At 40.0% G+C, this 20,052-nt stretch overlaps 2 pseudogenes across 2 annotated transcripts; both read right to left on the bottom strand.

The window, feature by feature from the left end:
- Window positions 1-1,321: 1,321 nt before the first annotated feature.
- LOC145535837 (E3 ubiquitin-protein ligase RNF168 pseudogene) lies at window positions 1,322-5,697 on the bottom strand (annotated as a pseudogene). The gene has a single exon (XR_014075512.1). The product of XR_014075512.1 is annotated as an E3 ubiquitin-protein ligase RNF168 pseudogene (transcript).
- Window positions 5,698-10,690: 4,993 nt separating this feature from the next.
- LOC145535870 (E3 ubiquitin-protein ligase RNF168 pseudogene) lies at window positions 10,691-15,830 on the bottom strand (annotated as a pseudogene). Its single transcript, XR_014075523.1, has one exon. The product of XR_014075523.1 is annotated as an E3 ubiquitin-protein ligase RNF168 pseudogene (transcript).
- Window positions 15,831-20,052: the final 4,222 nt, after the last annotated feature.

Raw genomic sequence — 20,052 nt, 5'->3', positions numbered from 1 at the left:
CTTTACCTCGGGGATGGTTTTGATCAGTATCTCCTGTAAAATGTTATGAACCCCCATCCATAGTTCTTCAGGCATTCTATCAGATCTAATCCCTTGAATCTATTCATCACTTCCACTGTATACCATAAGGGAATTGATTTAGGTCATACCTGAATGGCATAGTTGTTTTCCCTACTTTCTTCAATTTAATCCTGAATTTTCCATTAAGGAACTCATGATCTGAGCCACAGTCAGCTCCCGGTCTTGTTTTGCTGACTGTATAGAACTTCTCCCCTTTTGGCTGCAAAGAATACAATCAATATGATTTTGGTATTGACCGTCCGGTGATGTCCATGTATAGAGTCATCTCTTGTACTGCTGGAAGAGGTTGTTTTCCATGACCAGTGCATTCTCTTGTCAAAACTCTATTGGGCTTTTCTCAGCTTCATTTTGTACTCCAAGGCCAAACTTTCCTGGTATTCCAGGTATCTCTTGACTTCCTCCTTTTGCATTCCAATCCCCTATGAAGGAATGGACATCTTTTTCATGTGTTAGTTCTAGAACGTCTCTGGGAATGCTTCAATATCATGAGAACTCACTCCATATAATTTGTAAGTACTTACTCCTGCCTTGTCAAGCAAGATTTAATGATTATTTTGTAATACTGTTTTTAACATTTTAAATATTATAATTTGAAAATAATATGGCTCATTACATCTAAAACATTTGCTACCCTGGACAGAGTGAAATGTGAGTACTGAAATAAATTAGGATTCAGACATGTTCTGGAGGCTACAGGACTCAATGGGGAAATCTTTGGTGAAATATAGGTTACACGACTAAGCACATATTAAAAAGCAGTTTTCCCCTTTTATCTAGTTTTATACCTTTTTTGGTCATGGACTACTCCAGGATGATGTAATTACAAAACTTTAAATTCAAGGAGTCCTCTAAATGTTAAAAAAAAAAAAAAGGACTCAAAAAATGAATAAATGATAAAATAAATAAATAAATAAATACATTCAAGGAGTCCTTAAAATGTAAAGCAAAACAGGTTTAAAAAGTATTGGTCTGAATAAAAGAGATTTTAGTCTATTTTAGACAAATTTGGTTAGTTTCTAACTACACTTCATTTCAGCACAATCATCACTCAGGGGACAATCCTTTATGAGAAAGGGGAAATTAAAGTTTAAATTAGCTTCAGAATTCTACCCATTATCACCCAATCCATACTGAAGTATATGTCATCAAATATGCAAGGATTACAGAATTTCAGTTATGTAATTTTGAGGCAAAAAGCGTAATAATGTATAAAATCATTGACAAACTTAAGCTAGAATTATTAGCTCTAGGACATTTTATTGTATTATTACCTTAAAAGGATGGCAAAGTAGACATGAGCAGAAATGCTGTTAAAACTGTTGCTTTTCGCTCCCAGTTTTTCATATTAATGAAATAAAAGTTTAACAGTCTCTAAGTTAAATTTCACAAGTGAAATTGCTGCTCTTTGATTTAACTTTCAGGGCTAAGGTAGGGCAAAATCCAAGTATCATCCTTTCCATTTTTGTGCATATACACAAATAAGAGTCAGTATCAATACAAATGACAACATAAGGAAACAAAATGTTTAGTCAGGTTCTACCACACAGGATACTACGACATAACTCTGCTACAGTAAATTCCCATTTTGTGTTTTGGAATAGCAGATTACATAGTATGGTGTGAAAAGCAGTAAAACGCACGTGCTTTCTGTGTCATTTAGCAAAGAAAAGACAAGAAAGAATACATTGCCAAACTCCACCTGCTACTCCATCCTAGACCCAGTTGTCTATCATCCACTCGGTTCCAGTACTTCCAAATTCTCAATCTAACCCACCCAGTCTCAAGCCAAGATTAACTCCTTTTGCATCAACTCTCCTTTCTCTCAGCTAGGTCATCATTTTCCAGAAAAGTCTGATTTTTCTGACTTCACGATTTAACCCATTTGAAGTCAAAGAAAATGCTGTAATACTGAAAGCAATTAAACTAGAGATGGAAATTAGTGTTGGGGAAGATACATTTCAAGTGCTCTGGAAATATAATGAGAAAGTTGCAAGAAAACAGATTTTAAACTCTGCCTGGCTTCCTTAGTTACTTGGTATATTATAATGTTGCTCTGATTACTAGTCAGGACAAAAAAGTGCTCAAAGGCACTAAAATATGCATTTTGGGGGGAAACGCATGGACATTAAGATTTCTTGGGAGCTGGCCAAGGCATTTTTATATCCATAAGGACCGTCAACTTAAACTTAGCCCATCACAGTTATTAAAAAATGAAGGGAGTGGAACTCTTGCTTACAACTGGGTTTGGCAGAAACACATCTGTATACTCTGCCCCTGTAATCACACAGGCCTTTAATTAGGGACAATTGAGTGTGCCCACAGAGCAGCACTAACGAAAAATTTATAAAGGATCTATGATAGAGCTTCACAATCCAGCTTTACCAGGTTGTAAACACTCTTCTTACCCAAGCATTACGTTGTATATCTGTGAAACATCTGAAAGATACTTTTCCTTGACCTCCCAGGCTGTAGGCCATGAGTCGTTTTATGTACAAGTATCTATAATAGAACTTGAACTTTCTTGCATTAACTGAACAATGTTACAACTGGAACTTAAAAGAAGGTTGCTAATTTTCACTTTTTGAGGCTCTGTGAGGTACTGGATGCTCTAGATCAGTTTGTCTTTTGAAGCTTCTCTCTTTGGCATTCTTCCTGTGTCCATTTAGTAATTTGCCTAGAGGTGATGAGGTAGCCCGTAACTGATATTCATCTGGGGATCCATTTAGCCAGGCTGGCCTCATTTGTTCTTGGTTCACCTCTTGCTGAAGTTGCAATGCTAATAACCTATCCTGTTCTTCTTGTTTATGTCTGTCAAAAAATAGACGTTCCAAATCTATCAGTGTTGGGATGAAGTGGACTTGTTTACTCTTGGTCTGAGGATGCGCCGAGGAACATTTTTTCTTCTTTTTCTAGAACGGCATGGATCGCTGACTGCTTCAGACAAAGACTTCTGGTTTTTTGCTCTGGAGATATCTTTATTGGTCAGTAGATGAGACTCCTCATTTTCTGTCACAACTGTGTTATTTTTCAGTGTCTTCATCGTATCTGACACTGTACATCCACTCTCTGTTTTGCCATAAGGCTTAATTGCAGCTTCTCCAGAAGAGGAAATTCCAGCTTTAGGTTCTTCATGACTGATGACACATACCTCTCTTTCATGACTGCTTTGTTTTGTTTTGACTTTTCCTTCAAGGTACCGTTCTCCACCACTGGCACATAACTGAGGTCTAGGTGACACCACTGAAGCTTCTGCATCTTGCTTTTGAACTTCAAGGCATATTTGAGGAGAAAGTGCTGGCATATCTTCCTCAATTTCTGTGTCTTGCCACATAGGGTTCTTCCTATCACTGCTGTCAGTTGCCTTGCATCTGGAGGTTTTCCTGTCTTCTACAACTTCAGACTGTGACGCTGACTCAAGTTGAGAATTCGGTGACAAACACTTCTGAATATCACCAGTGTGTTTTTGTTTGCGCTTCCTTTTCCTTGGTGACTCGGTTGTGACGGGAGTAGATTCTTTGGAATCCGAGCGGAAAGCCGAGACACTTTCCTCACAGACATTGCTAATATTAAGGCTTAGCCTTCTTGCCAGCGCTTCATCACTTTTCAGTTGTTCTTCCATCTCTCTGTGCCTTTTTTCTGCCTGTCCCTCTTCCTCTTCCTCCTCCTCTGCCAGTAATCTCCGTATGTATTCTTCACTGGCTTTGTTTTCTTCCTCCTGAATGGCTCGTTGCTCTGCCTCCATCTTGCTTCTCTCCTCTTCATATTCTCTGCTTAATTCCGCAGGCTGACTTGATAGACAAACTGGCTGATAGTCATCAACGATTTCCTCTGATTGTTGCCCAGAGAGTCTAAGCCGGCATTCCTCTGGATAGTGTTTTTGAATTATCTCCCACAGTTCCATATTGACAAGAGAATTTTTTCGGTTGTGGTACCGAGTCCACGAAGAGACCCAGCGGCGACAGAAAGGACAGCGCAAACTTGTCTTCTCCATAGTCAATTCGAAGCATGTTTTACAGAGCGTGTGGTTGCAAGGCAGTGTCACAGGCTCAGTGAGGATTTCCATACAGATGTGGCACTGGCATTCCAACAAGGAAGGGATGGTGTCTTTGGGTACAGCCATTTTAATATGCTAATAAAGGTGTATTCAACATCAATGCCAGAATTCCAGGATTGGGAACCTCAAATGTCTTTAAGTAAAAAGGCTCTGTGGGCCAGGTAAACAGTTCGACCCCAGAAGCCGGTGTATTTGTCCGTGTTAAAGACAAGTACCCTGAAAGGAAGCAAACGAACCTTGACTGCTCCCAGGCACTGACAGCCGTTGCCGTACAGCAGATGGTGGGCGCAGGGCTCTCTAGTGAGGCAGACGGCAGGCGCCAAGTTCCATTCCTCCCTGTTCCCAGGTGAGGAGAATCCCTTAGTTCTGAGCAGCTAAGCCTGAGACGGCTGAGGTGCCCAGGCAACCACTCCACGAAGACCGACGCTTCTTCCGGGATGACGCCTCAGCAAAGGGACTTCCATTTGACCTTTGCTGTGGGGTCGCGCCTGCGCACTTCTCGGGGCTCCGAGCAGACCCTCCTCTCTCCTGCACAGTGCGAGTCGTTTACGCGTGTCTGACTCTTTGCGACCCCGTGGACTATACAGTCCATGGAATTCTCCAGGCCAGAATACTGGAGTGGGTAGCTTTTCCCTTCTCCAGGGGATCTTCCCAACCCAGGGATCGAACCCAGGTCTCCCGCACTTCAGACAGATTCTTTACAAACGGAGCTATCAGGGAAGCCTAATCTTGGGGGCGGTGCTGTAGCAATCTCAAAAGGGCTAGTGAGGTCACAATGCTCTCCCTCTCTCCTTTTTCTTGTAGGACACGAATCATTAGATGTAGAGTCTACCCTAAATACAGGATGATTTCATGTCAAGATCCGTAGTTTCATGCCACAGACCTTATTCCCCAAAATGGTCTCATCGCAGGTTCAGGAATTGTGGTTTGGACATGTCTTTTTCAGGACATATGTCAACCCATTATAGTGATAGGAGGGATGAAAAACTAAAATGAGATCTTACCTTTTGTAGATCAGTATACAAACACATGCCTACATGCATAAATATATAAATGCCTGCATAAGAAAGAATATAATGCATTCTTGAACAATGAAATGCAGATAAAAACATTCAACAGGTGTTTTTTGGGTTTTATGTTTTGGGGAAATGTTGCTTTTCTGCTCTTTATGATATTATTTATTTTTCAGATGTCTATCGTTCTTGCAAATGTTAAAATGGCAGGGAAGCAAGTACATTCTTACTGCTGCTGCTGCTAAGTCGCATCAGTCGTGTCCGACTCTGTGCGACCCCATAGACGGCAGCTCACCAGGCTCCTCCGTCCCGGGGATTCTCCAGTCAAGAACACCGGAGTGGGTTGCCATTTCCTTCTCCAACATTCTTACTACATCCCCAGAAAAGTCTTTAGAACGGTAATATTTTTCAGGGACAGGAAGAGAGATGAGAGGTTGAGGAAGCCCCTTCCTCCATATAACAAGAAGATTCCCCTCCAATAACAACCAAAATGATTAATATCAATGCTTCAAATTTCTTGCTGTTAAATTGGAGGAAAATATCGGACCTCAGTTTGACATTTAAAATTTTTAAATGGAGGATAATTGCATTACAATGTAGTGCTGGCTTCTGCCATACAACGTTACAAATCAGTTGTAACTATGTATATATATCCTCTCCCTCTCCAATCCCCTCCCCCCATCCTGCCCTTTTAGTTCATACAAAGCTCCAGTCTGGGTTCCCTGTGTTATATAGCAACTTCTCACTAGCTATTTCTTCTACACATGGTAGTGTGTGTATACACACACACACACACACACACACACACACACACACATACATATATACACACACATATGTATATATAAGTGCTACATTTTCAATTCATCTCACCCTCTCATTCCCCTGCTATGTCCTCAAGTCCATTCTCTATTCTGTTTCTCCATTCCTTCCCTGCAAATAGGTTCATCAGTGCCATTTGTCTAGATTTCATATATATGCTTTAATATACTATATTTGGTTTTCTGTGACTTATGTCATTCTGTATAATAGTCTCTAGGTTCATCTACCTCATTATGACTGACTCAAATTTGTTCCCTTTTATGGCTGAGTAATATTCCATTGTATATATGTACCACTACTTCTTTGTCTATTGATCCATTGACAGATATCTAGGTTGCTTCTGTGTCCTGGCTATCGTAAATAGTGCTGCAGTAAACATTAGGCTACATGTTTCTGTTTGAGTTGTGAGTTTCTCAGGCAGGGTATACGCCCAGTAGTGGAACTGCTGGATCATATGATAGTTTTATTCTTAGTTTTTTTCAGGAATCTCCATACTGCTCCCCATAGTGGCTGTATCAATTTACATTCCCACCAACAGTGCAAGAGGGTTCCCTTTTCTCCACATCTTCTCCAGCATTTATTGTTTATAGATTTTTTCATGATAGCCATTCTGACTGGTATGAGGTAGTAGTTCACTGTAGTTTTGATTTGCATTTCTCTAATAATGAGCAATGTAGAGCATCTTTTCGTGTGTTTATTGGCCATCTGCATGTCTTTTTTGGAGAAGTGGCTGTTTCAGTCTTCTGCCTATTTTTGTGATTGGCTTGTTTGTATTTCTGATATTGAACTGACTGAGAGGCTTATATATTTTGGAGATTTGTCCTCTGTCGGTTTTTTTGTTTGGAATACTTTTTGCTCCCATTCTGAGGGCTAACTTTTCATTTTGTTTATAGTTTCCCTTGCTGTGCAAAATCTTTTAAGTTTTATTAGGTTGCATTTGTTAAGTTCTGCTTTTATTTCCGTTAGTTTAAGAGGCAGGTCCAAGAGGATCTTGCTACGATTTATGGCATAGAGTGTTCTGCCTATGTTTTCATCAAACAGTTTTATAATTTCTGGCCTTACACTTAAGTCTTTAGTTCATTTTTAATTCGTTTTTGTGTATGGTTTTCCAAAGAGTTGTGTGCCCTGATGACAATGAGTCTTACCAGATGAGAAGAAGTTAGATGTGGGGCACAGCAGGCCCTAGAATCTGTTCACATCTTAGTCTTGTGACTGCTTAGCCCTGCCCTCAATGTGCCTCATTTCCTTGATGTTTCAAGTTGGGCAACAGTAGCTCCTCCTCATAGATTGTAGTGAGAGTTTAATGAGCAACTACAGGTTTAGCACTTACAAAAGAGTGGGGAACTGAGGGAGTCAGCAAAAATAATTAACAATTCTTAGAATTATCATACCTAAATTGGCCATTGGTGTTTCTATTCCTATTTTTATGATTACGTGGGCCTATATTATTTGTGACTCTTTGTGAACCCATGGACTCTAGCCCACCAGGCTCCTCTGTCCATGGGATTCTCCAGGCAAGAATAGTGATATGGCTTGCCATGACCTCCTCGAAGGCATCTTCCCGACCCAGGGATCGAACCTCTGTCTCTCAGCTCTCCTGCACCGGCACATGGGTTCTTCTACCACTAGCACTACCCAGGAAGCCTACACTGGTATTGCTCCAAAGAAAGCAGTTGTATAAAATGATAAGTAGGCCATCACCTGATTACTATGCTGTAAGACGAACACATATTTATATAGAAAAATGTCTCAAAAACAAACATATACTCAAATGTTAAGAATTATTCTCCATAAATTATATGGTTTTAAGATGTTTTAATGATTTTTTTTTCCTAAATGCATTTTTCACTTTTTCCTACAAATAAAGTGTCTTGGATAAGCCTTCTTATGTGAATAATGCCAAAAAAAATAAAAAAGAAGAGGACAATAAGATGGTAAAGACTAGAGATGTCTTCAAGATAACTAAGATATGAAGGGAACATTTTATGCAAGGATGGGCACAATGAAAGACGGAAATAGCAAGGACCTGACAAAAGCAAAAGAGATTAAGAAGTGGCAAAAACACATAAGAACTATACAAAAAAGATAGTAGTGACCCAGAAAGCCACGATGGTGTGGCTACTAACCTACAGCCAGACATCCTGCAGTGTGAATTCAATTGGGCCTTAGGAAACATGATTATGGAAAGTCAGTGGAAGTGATGGAATTCCAGCTGAGCTATTTAAATCCTAAAAGATGGTGCTGTTAAAGTGTTGCACGCAACATATCAGCAAATTTGGAAAACTCAGCAGTGGCCACAGGACTGGAAAAATCAGTTTTCATCCCAATCCCAAAGAAGGGCAAGGCCAAAGAATGTTCAAACTACCATACAATCGAGATCATTTCACATGCTAGCAAGGCCATGCTCAAAATCCATCAAGCTAGGGTTCATTAGTATGTGAACTGAGAACTTCCAGATGCACAAATGGATTTAGAAAAGGCAGAGGAACCAGAGTTCAAATTGCCAGCATCCATTGGGTCATAGAAAGAGCAAGGGGATTCCAGAAAAACACCTGTACTAAGTTGCTTCAGCTGTATCTGACTCTTTGCGACACTATGGACCATAGCCTGCCAGGCCACTCTGTCCAAGGGATTCTCCAGGCAAGAACACTGGATTGGATTGCCATGCCCTCCTCCAGGGGATCTTCCTGACCCAGGGATTGAACCTGTTTTGCTGATGTTTCCTGCACTGGCAGGCGGGTTCTTTACCACTACTGCCACCTGGTAGCATATGAAGTGAGCACAGGTGTACCATAGTTTGTACATTCTTTGGCATTGCCCTTCTTTGGGATTGGAATGAAAACTGAACTTTACCTATCCTACAGCCACTGCTGAGTTTTCCAAATTTGCTAGCCTATTAAGTGCAGCACTTTAACAGCATTCATCTTTACCTGGAATTCCATCACATCCACTGGCTGTGTTCTTAGTAATGCTTCCTAAGGCCCACTTGACCTCACATTCCAGGATGTCTGGGTCTAGTGAATGACCACACTATCGTGGTTATTCGGCAATTAAGACCATTTTTGGACAGTTCTTCTCTGTATTCCTAATATCTTCTGTTTCTGTTAGGCTCTTGCTGTTTCTGTCGTTTATTGTGCCCATCTTTGCATGAAATATTCCTTTGGTATCTCCAGTTTTCTTGAAGTGATCTCTAGTCTTTCCCATTCTATTGGTTTCCTCTATTTCTTTGCATTGTCCACTTAAGAAGGCTTTCTCATCTGTCCTTGCTATTCTTTGCAACTCTACATTCAGATGCTATTCTTTGGAACTCTACATTTCCTTTTCTCTTTTGCCTTTCCCTTCTTTTTTTTCCTCAGCTATTTTTAAGGCCTACTCAGACAACCATTTTGCCTTTTTGCATTTCTTTACCTCGGGGATGGTTTTGATCAGTATCTCCTGTAAAATGTTATGAACCCCCATCCATAGTTCTTCAGGCATTCTATCAGATCTAATCCCTTGAATCTATTCATCACTTCCACTGTATACCATAAGGGAATTGATTTAGGTCATACCTGAATGGCATAGTTGTTTTCCCTACTTTCTTCAATTTAATCCTGAATTTTCCATTAAGGAACTCATGATCTGAGCCACAGTCAGCTCCCGGTCTTGTTTTGCTGACTGTATAGAACTTCTCCCCTTTTGGCTGCAAAGAATACAATCAATATGATTTTGGTATTGACCGTCCGGTGATGTCCATGTATAGAGTCATCTCTTGTACTGCTGGAAGAGGTTGTTTTCCATGACCAGTGCATTCTCTTGTCAAAACTCTATTGGGCTTTTCTCAGCTTCATTTTGTACTCCAAGGCCAAACTTTCCTGGTATTCCAGGTATCTCTTGACTTCCTCCTTTTGCATTCCAATCCCCTATGAAGGAATGGACATCTTTTTCATGTGTTAGTTCTAGAACGTCTCTGGGAATGCTTCAATATCATGAGAACTCACTCCATATAATTTGTAAGTACTTACTCCTGCCTTGTCAAGCAAGATTTAATGATTATTTTGTAATACTGTTTTTAACATTTTAAATATTATAATTTGAAAATAATATGGCTCATTACATCTAAAACATTTGCTACCCTGGACAGAGTGAAATGTGAGTACTGAAATAAATTAGGATTCAGACATGTTCTGGAGGCTACAGGACTCAATGGGGAAATCTTTGGTGAAATATAGGTTACACGACTAAGCACATATTAAAAAGCAGTTTTCCCCTTTTATCTAGTTTTATACCTTTTTTGGTCATGGACTACTCCAGGAAGATGTAATTACAAAACTTTAAATTCAAGGAGTCCTCTAAATGTTAAAAAAAAAAAAAAGGACTCAAAAAATGAATAAATGATAAAATAAATAAATAAATAAATACATTCAAGGAGTCCTTAAAATGTAAAGCAAAACAGGTTTAAAAAGTATTGGTCTGAATAAAAGAGATTTTAGTCTATTTTAGACAAATTTGGTTAGTTTCTAACTACACTTCATTTCAGCACAATCATCACTCAGGGGACAATCCTTTATGAGAAAGGGGAAATTAAAGTTTAAATTAGCTTCAGAATTCTACCCATTATCACCCAATCCATACTGAAGTATATGTCATCAAATATGCAAGGATTACAGAATTTCAGTTATGTAATTTTGAGGCAAAAAGCGTAATAATGTATAAAATCATTGACAAACTTAAGCTAGAATTATTAGCTCTAGGACATTTTATTGTATTATTACCTTAAAAGGATGGCAAAGTAGACATGAGCAGAAATGCTGTTAAAACTGTTGCTTTTCGCTCCCAGTTTTTCATATTAATGAAATAAAAGTTTAACAGTCTCTAAGTTAAATTTCACAAGTGAAATTGCTGCTCTTTGATTTAACTTTCAGGGCTAAGGTAGGGCAAAATCCAAGTATCATCCTTTCCATTTTTGTGCATATACACAAATAAGAGTCAGTATCAATACAAATGACAACATAAGGAAACAAAATGTTTAGTCAGGTTCTACCACACAGGATACTACGACATAACTCTGCTACAGTAAATTCCCATTTTGTGTTTTGGAATAGCAGATTACATAGTATGGTGTGAAAAGCAGTAAAACGCACGTGCTTTCTGTGTCATTTAGCAAAGAAAAGACAAGAAAGAATACATTGCCAAACTCCACCTGCTACTCCATCCTAGACCCAGTTGTCTATCATCCACTCGGTTCCAGTACTTCCAAATTCTCAATCTAACCCACCCAGTCTCAAGCCAAGATTAACTCCTTTTGCATCAACTCTCCTTTCTCTCAGCTAGGTCATCATTTTCCAGAAAAGTCTGATTTTTCTGACTTCACGATTTAACCCATTTGAAGTCAAAGAAAATGCTGTAATACTGAAAGCAATTAAACTAGAGATGGAAATTAGTGTTGGGGAAGATACATTTCAAGTGCTCTGGAAATATAATGAGAAAGTTGCAAGAAAACAGACTTTAAACTCTGCCTGGCTTCCTTAGTTACTTGGTATATTATAATGTTGCTCTGATTACTAGTCAGGACAAAAAAGTGCTCAAAGGCACTAAAATATGCATTTTGGGGGGAAACGCATGGACATTAAGATTTCTTGGGAGCTGGCCAAGGCATTTTTATATCCATAAGGACCGTCAACTTAAACTTAGCCCATCACAGTTATTAAAAAATGAAGGGAGTGGAACTCTTGCTTACAACTGGGTTTGGCAGAAACACATCTGTATACTCTGCCCCTGTAATCACACAGGCCTTTAATTAGGGACAATTGAGTGTGCCCACAGAGCAGCACTAACGAAAAATTTATAAAGGATCTATGATAGAGCTTCACAATCCAGCTTTACCAGGTTGTAAACACTCTTCTTACCCAAGCATTACGTTGTATATCTGTGAAACATCTGAAAGATACTTTTCCTTGACCTCCCAGGCTGTAGGCCATGAGTCGTTTTATGTACAAGTATCTATAATAGAACTTGAACTTTCTTGCATTAACTGAACAATGTTACAACTGGAACTTAAAAGAAGGTTGCTAATTTTCACTTTTTGAGGCTCTGTGAGGTACTGGATGCTCTAGATCAGTTTGTCTTTTGAAGCTTCTCTCTTTGGCATTCTTCCTGTGTCCATTTAGTAATTTGCCTAGAGGTGATGAGGTAGCCCGTAACTGATATTCATCTGGGGATCCATTTAGCCAGGCTGGCCTCATTTGTTCTTGGTTCACCTCTTGCTGAAGTTGCAATGCTAATAACCTATCCTGTTCTTCTTGTTTATGTCTGTCAAAAAATAGACGTTCCAAATCTATCAGTGTTGGGATGAAGTGGACTTGTTTACTCTTGGTCTGAGGATGCGCCGAGGAACATTTTTTCTTCTTTTTCTAGAACGGCATGGATCGCTGACTGCTTCAGACAAAGACTTCTGGTTTTTTGCTCTGGAGATATCTTTATTGGTCAGTAGATGAGACTCCTCATTTTCTGTCACAACTGTGTTATTTTTCAGTGTCTTCATCGTATCTGACACTGTACATCCACTCTCTGTTTTGCCATAAGGCTTAATTGCAGCTTCTCCAGAAGAGGAAATTCCAGCTTTAGGTTCTTCATGACTGATGACACATACCTCTCTTTCATGACTGCTTTGTTTTGTTTTGACTTTTCCTTCAAGGTACCGTTCTCCACCACTGGCACATAACTGAGGTCTAGGTGACACCACTGAAGCTTCTGCATCTTGCTTTTGAACTTCAAGGCATATTTGAGGAGAAAGTGCTGGCATATCTTCCTCAATTTCTGTGTCTTGCCACATAGGGTTCTTCCTATCACTGCTGTCAGTTGCCTTGCATCTGGAGGTTTTCCTGTCTTCTACAACTTCAGACTGTGACGCTGACTCAAGTTGAGAATTCGGTGACAAACACTTCTGAATATCACCAGTGTGTTTTTGTTTGCGCTTCCTTTTCCTTGGTGACTCGGTTGTGACGGGAGTAGATTCTTTGGAATCCGAGCGGAAAGCCGAGACACTTTCCTCACAGACATTGCTAATATTAAGGCTTAGCCTTCTTGCCAGCGCTTCATCACTTTTCAGTTGTTCTTCCATCTCTCTGTGCCTTTTTTCTGCCTGTCCCTCTTCCTCTTCCTCCTCCTCTGCCAGTAATCTCCGTATGTATTCTTCACTGGCTTTGTTTTCTTCCTCCTGAATGGCTCGTTGCTCTGCCTCCATCTTGCTTCTCTCCTCTTCATATTCTCTGCTTAATTCCGCAGGCTGACTTGATAGACAAACTGGCTGATAGTCATCAACGATTTCCTCTGATTGTTGCCCAGAGAGTCTAAGCCGGCATTCCTCTGGATAGTGTTTTTGAATTATCTCCCACAGTTCCATATTGACAAGAGAATTTTTTCGGTTGTGGTACCGAGTCCACGAAGAGACCCAGCGGCGACAGAAAGGACAGCGCAAACTTGTCTTCTCCATAGTCAATTCGAAGCATGTTTTACAGAGCGTGTGGTTGCAAGGCAGTGTCACAGGCTCAGTGAGGATTTCCATACAGATGTGGCACTGGCATTCCAACAAGGAAGGGATGGTGTCTTTGGGTACAGCCATTTTAATATGCTAATAAAGGTGTATTCAACATCAATGCCAGAATTCCAGGATTGGGAACCTCAAATGTCTTTAAGTAAAAAGGCTCTGTGGGCCAGGTAAACAGTTCGACCCCAGAAGCCGGTGTATTTGTCCGTGTTAAAGACAAGTACCCTGAAAGGAAGCAAACGAACCTTGACTGCTCCCAGGCACTGACAGCCGTTGCCGTACAGCAGATGGTGGGCGCAGGGCTCTCTAGTGAGGCAGACGGCAGGCGCCAAGTTCCATTCCTCCCTGTTCCCAGGTGAGGAGAATCCCTTAGTTCTGAGCAGCTAAGCCTGAGACGGCTGAGGTGCCCAGGCAACCACTCCACGAAGACCGACGCTTCTTCCGGGATGACGCCTCAGCAAAGGGACTTCCATTTGACCTTTGCTGTGGGGTCGCGCCTGCGCACTTCTCGGGGCTCCGAGCAGACCCTCCTCTCTCCTGCACAGTGCGAGTCGTTTACGCGTGTCTGACTCTTTGCGACCCCGTGGACTATACAGTCCATGGAATTCTCCAGGCCAGAATACTGGAGTGGGTAGCTTTTCCCTTCTCCAGGGGATCTTCCCAACCCAGGGATCGAACCCAGGTCTCCCGCACTTCAGACAGATTCTTTACAAACGGAGCTATCAGGGAAGCCTAATCTTGGGGGCGGTGCTGTAGCAATCTCAAAAGGGCTAGTGAGGTCACAATGCTCTCCCTCTCTCCTTTTTCTTGTAGGACACGAATCATTAGATGTAGAGTCTACCCTAAATACAGGATGATTTCATGTCAAGATCCGTAGTTTCATGCCACAGACCTTATTCCCCAAAATGGTCTCATCGCAGGTTCAGGAATTGTGGTTTGGACATGTCTTTTTCAGGACATATGTCAACCCATTATAGTGATAGGAGGGATGAAAAACTAAAATGAGATCTTACCTTTTGTAGATCAGTATACAAACACATGCCTACATGCATAAATATATAAATGCCTGCATAAGAAAGAATATAATGCATTCTTGAACAATGAAATGCAGATAAAAACATTCAACAGGTGTTTTTTGGGTTTTATGTTTTGGGGAAATGTTGCTTTTCTGCTCTTTATGATATTATTTATTTTTCAGATGTCTATCGTTCTTGCAAATGTTAAAATGGCAGGGAAGCAAGTACATTCTTACTGCTGCTGCTGCTAAGTCGCATCAGTCGTGTCCGACTCTGTGCGACCCCATAGACGGCAGCTCACCAGGCTCCTCCGTCCCGGGGATTCTCCAGTCAAGAACACCGGAGTGGGTTGCCATTTCCTTCTCCAACATTCTTACTACATCCCCAGAAAAGTCTTTAGAACGGTAATATTTTTCAGGGACAGGAAGAGAGATGAGAGGTTGAGGAAGCCCCTTCCTCCATATAACAAGAAGATTCCCCTCCAATAACAACCAAAATGATTAATATCAATGCTTCAAATTTCTTGCTGTTAAATTGGAGGAAAATATCGGACCTCAGTTTGACATTTAAAATTTTTAAATGGAGGATAATTGCATTACAATGTAGTGCTGGCTTCTGCCATACAACGTTACAAATCAGTTGTAACTATGTATATATATCCTCTCCCTCTCCAATCCCCTCCCCCCATCCTGCCCTTTTAGTTCATACAAAGCTCCAGTCTGGGTTCCCTGTGTTATATAGCAACTTCTCACTAGCTATTTCTTCTACACATGGTAGTGTGTGTATACACACACACACACACACACACACACATACATATATACACACACATATGTATATATAAGTGCTACATTTTCAATTCATCTCACCCTCTCATTCCCCTGCTATGTCCTCAAGTCCATTCTCTATTCTGTTTCTCCATTCCTTCCCTGCAAATAGGTTCATCAGTGCCATTTGTCTAGATTTCATATATATGCTTTAATATACTATATTTGGTTTTCTGTGACTTATGTCATTCTGTATAATAGTCTCTAGGTTCATCTACCTCATTATGACTGACTCAAATTTGTTCCCTTTTATGGCTGAGTAATATTCCATTGTATATATGTACCACTACTTCTTTGTCTATTGATCCATTGACAGATATCTAGGTTGCTTCTGTGTCCTGGCTATCGTAAATAGTGCTGCAGTAAACATTAGGCTACATGTTTCTGTTTGAGTTGTGAGTTTCTCAGGCAGGGTATACGCCCAGTAGTGGAACTGCTGGATCATATGATAGTTTTATTCTTAGTATTTTTCAGGAATCTCCATACTGCTCCCCATAGTGGCTGTATCAATTTACATTCCCACCAACAGTGCAAGAGGGTTCCCTTTTCTCCACATCTTCTCCAGCATTTATTGTTTATAGATTTTTTCATGATAGCCATTCTGACTGGTATGAGGTAGTAGTTCACTGTAGTTTTGATTTGCATTTCTCTAATAATGAGCAATGTAGAGCATCTTTTCGTGTGTTTATTGGCCATCTGCATGTCTTTTTTGGAGAAGTGGCTGTTTCAGTCTTCTGCCTATTTTTGTGATTGGCTTGTTTGTATTTCTGATATTGAACTGACTGAGAGGCTTATATATTTTGGAGATTTGTCCTCTGTCGGTTTTTTTGTTTGGAATACTTTTTGCTCCCATTCTGAGGGCTAACTTTTCATTTTGTTTATAGTTTCCCTTGCTGTGCAAAATCTTTTAAGTTTTATTAGGTTGCATTTGTTAAGTTCTGCTTTTATTTCCGTTAGTTTAAGAGGCAGGTCCAAGAGGATCTTGCTACGATTTATGGCATAGAGTGTTCTGCCTATGTTTTCATCAAACAGTTTTATAATTTCTGGCCTTACACTTAAGTCTTTAGTTCATTTTTAATTCGTTTTTGTGTATGGTTTTCCAAAGAGTTGTGTGCCCTGATGACAATGAGTCTTACCAGATGAGAAGAAGTTAGATGTGGGGCACAGCAGGCCCTAGAATCTGTTCACATCTTAGTCTTGTGACTGCTTAGCCCTGCCCTCAATGTGCCTCATTTCCTTGATGTTTCAAGTTGGGCAACAGTAGCTCCTCCTCATAGATTGTAGTGAGAGTTTAATGAGCAACTACAGGTTTAGCACTTACAAAAGAGTGGGGAACTGAGGGAGTCAGCAAAAATAATTAACAATTCTTAGAATTATCATACCTAAATTGGCCATTGGTGTTTCTATTCCTATTTTTATGATTACGTGGGCCTATATTATTTGTGACTCTTTGTGAACCCATGGACTCTAGCCCACCAGGCTCCTCTGTCCATGGGATTCTCCAGGCAAGAATAGTGATATGGCTTGCCATGACCTCCTCGAAGGCATCTTCCCGACCCAGGGATCGAACCTCTGTCTCTCAGCTCTCCTGCACCGGCACATGGGTTCTTCTACCACTAGCACTACCCAGGAAGCCTACACTGGTATTGCTCCAAAGAAAGCAGTTGTATAAAATGATAAGTAGGCCATCACCTGATTACTATGCTGTAAGACGAACACATATTTATATAGAAAAATGTCTCAAAAACAAACATATACTCAAATGTTAAGAATTATTCTCCATAAATTATATGGTTTTAAGATGTTTTAATGATTTTTTTTTCCTAAATGCATTTTTCACTTTTTCCTACAAATAAAGTGTCTTGGATAAGCCTTCTTATGTGAATAATGCCAAAAAAAATAAAAAAGAAGAGGACAATAAGATGGTAAAGACTAGAGATGTCTTCAAGATAACTAAGATATGAAGGGAACATTTTATGCAAGGATGGGCACAATGAAAGACGGAAATAGCAAGGACCTGACAAAAGCAAAAGAGATTAAGAAGTGGCAAAAACACATAAGAACTATACAAAAAAGATAGTAGTGACCCAGAAAGCCACGATGGTGTGGCTACTAACCTACAGCCAGACATCCTGCAGTGTGAATTCAATTGGGCCTTAGGAAACATGATTATGGAAAGTCAGTGGAAGTGATGGAATTCCAGCTGAGCTATTTAAATCCTAAAAGATGGTGCTGTTAAAGTGTTGCACGCAACATATCAGCAAATTTGGAAAACTCAGCAGTGGCCACAGGACTGGAAAAATCAGTTTTCATCCCAATCCCAAAGAAGGGCAAGGCCAAAGAATGTTCAAACTACCATACAATCGAGATCATTTCACATGCTAGCAAGGCCATGCTCAAAATCCATCAAGCTAGGGTTCATTAGTATGTGAACTGAGAACTTCCAGATGCACAAATGGATTTAGAAAAGGCAGAGGAACCAGAGTTCAAATTGCCAGCATCCATTGGGTCATAGAAAGAGCAAGGGGATTCCAGAAAAACACCTGTACTAAGTTGCTTCAGCTGTATCTGACTCTTTGCGACACTATGGACCATAGCCTGCCAGGCCACTCTGTCCAAGGGATTCTCCAGGCAAGAACACTGGATTGGATTGCCATGCCCTCCTCCAGGGGATCTTCCTGACCCAGGGATTGAACCTGTTTTGCTGATGTTTCCTGCACTGGCAGGCGGGTTCTTTACCACTACTGCCACCTGGTAGCATATGAAGTGAGCACAGGTGTACCATAGTTTGTACATTCTTTGGCATTGCCCTTCTTTGGGATTGGAATGAAAACTGAACTTTACCTATCCTACAGCCACTGCTGAGTTTTCCAAATTTGCTAGCCTATTAAGTGCAGCACTTTAACAGCATTCATCTTTACCTGGAATTCCATCACATCCACTGGCTGTGTTCTTAGTAATGCTTCCTAAGGCCCACTTGACCTCACATTCCAGGATGTCTGGGTCTAGTGAATGACCACACTATCGTGGTTATTCGGCAATTAAGACCATTTTTGGACAGTTCTTCTCTGTATTCCTAATATCTTCTGTTTCTGTTAGGCTCTTGCTGTTTCTGTCGTTTATTGTGCCCATCTTTGCATGAAATATTCCTTTGGTATCTCCAGTTTTCTTGAAGTGATCTCTAGTCTTTCCCATTCTATTGGTTTCCTCTATTTCTTTGCATTGTCCACTTAAGAAGGCTTTCTCATCTGTCCTTGCTATTCTTTGCAACTCTACATTCAGATGCTATTCTTTGGAACTCTACATTTCCTTTTCTCTTTTGCCTTTCCCTTCTTTTTTTTCCTCAGCTATTTTTAAGGCCTACTCAGACAACCATTTTGCCTTTTTGCATTTCTTTACCTCGGGGATGGTTTTGATCAGTATCTCCTGTAAAATGTTATGAACCCCCATCCATAGTTCTTCAGGCATTCTATCAGATCTAATCCCTTGAATCTATTCATCACTTCCACTGTATACCATAAGGGAATTGATTTAGGTCATACCTGAATGGCATAGTTGTTTTCCCTACTTTCTTCAATTTAATCCTGAATTTTCCATTAAGGAACTCATGATCTGAGCCACAGTCAGCTCCCGGTCTTGTTTTGCTGACTGTATAGAACTTCTCCCCTTTTGGCTGCAAAGAATACAATCAATATGATTTTGGTATTGACCGTCCGGTGATGTCCATGTATAGAGTCATCTCTTGTACTGCTGGAAGAGGTTGTTTTCCATGACCAGTGCATTCTCTTGTCAAAACTCTATTGGGCTTTTCTCAGCTTCATTTTGTACTCCAAGGCCAAACTTTCCTGGTATTCCAGGTATCTCTTGACTTCCTCCTTTTGCATTCCAATCCCCTATGAAGGAATGGACATCTTTTTCATGTGTTAGTTCTAGAACGTCTCTGGGAATGCTTCAATATCATGAGAACTCACTCCATATAATTTGTAAGTACTTACTCCTGCCTTGTCAAGCAAGATTTAATGATTATTTTGTAATACTGTTTTTAACATTTTAAATATTATAATTTGAAAATAATATGGCTCATTACATCTAAAACATTTGCTACCCTGGACAGAGTGAAATGTGAGTACTGAAATAAATTAGGATTCAGACATGTTCTGGAGGCTACAGGACTCAATGGGGAAATCTTTGGTGAAATATAGGTTACACGACTAAGCACATATTAAAAAGCAGTTTTCCCCTTTTATCTAGTTTTATACCTTTTTTGGTCATGGACTACTCCAGGAAGATGTAATTACAAAACTTTAAATTCAAGGAGTCCTCTAAATGTTAAAAAAAAAAAAAAGGACTCAAAAAATGAATAAATGATAAAATAAATAAATAAATAAATACATTCAAGGAGTCCTTAAAATGTAAAGCAAAACAGGTTTAAAAAGTATTGGTCTGAATAAAAGAGATTTTAGTCTATTTTAGACAAATTTGGTTAGTTTCTAACTACACTTCATTTCAGCACAATCATCACTCAGGGGACAATCCTTTATGAGAAAGGGGAAATTAAAGTTTAAATTAGCTTCAGAATTCTACCCATTATCACCCAATCCATACTGAAGTATATGTCATCAAATATGCAAGGATTACAGAATTTCAGTTATGTAATTTTGAGGCAAAAAGCGTAATAATGTATAAAATCATTGACAAACTTAAGCTAGAA

This window comes from Giraffa tippelskirchi, chromosome X (genome assembly GCF_054371585.1).
Source record: "Giraffa tippelskirchi isolate mGirTip1 chromosome X, T2T-mGirTip1v1.2.pri, whole genome shotgun sequence".
Lineage (NCBI taxonomy): Eukaryota > Metazoa > Chordata > Mammalia > Artiodactyla > Giraffidae > Giraffa > Giraffa tippelskirchi.
The sequence above is the reverse complement of the archived record's forward strand: the minus strand, read 5'-3'. Positions and strand labels throughout refer to the sequence as shown.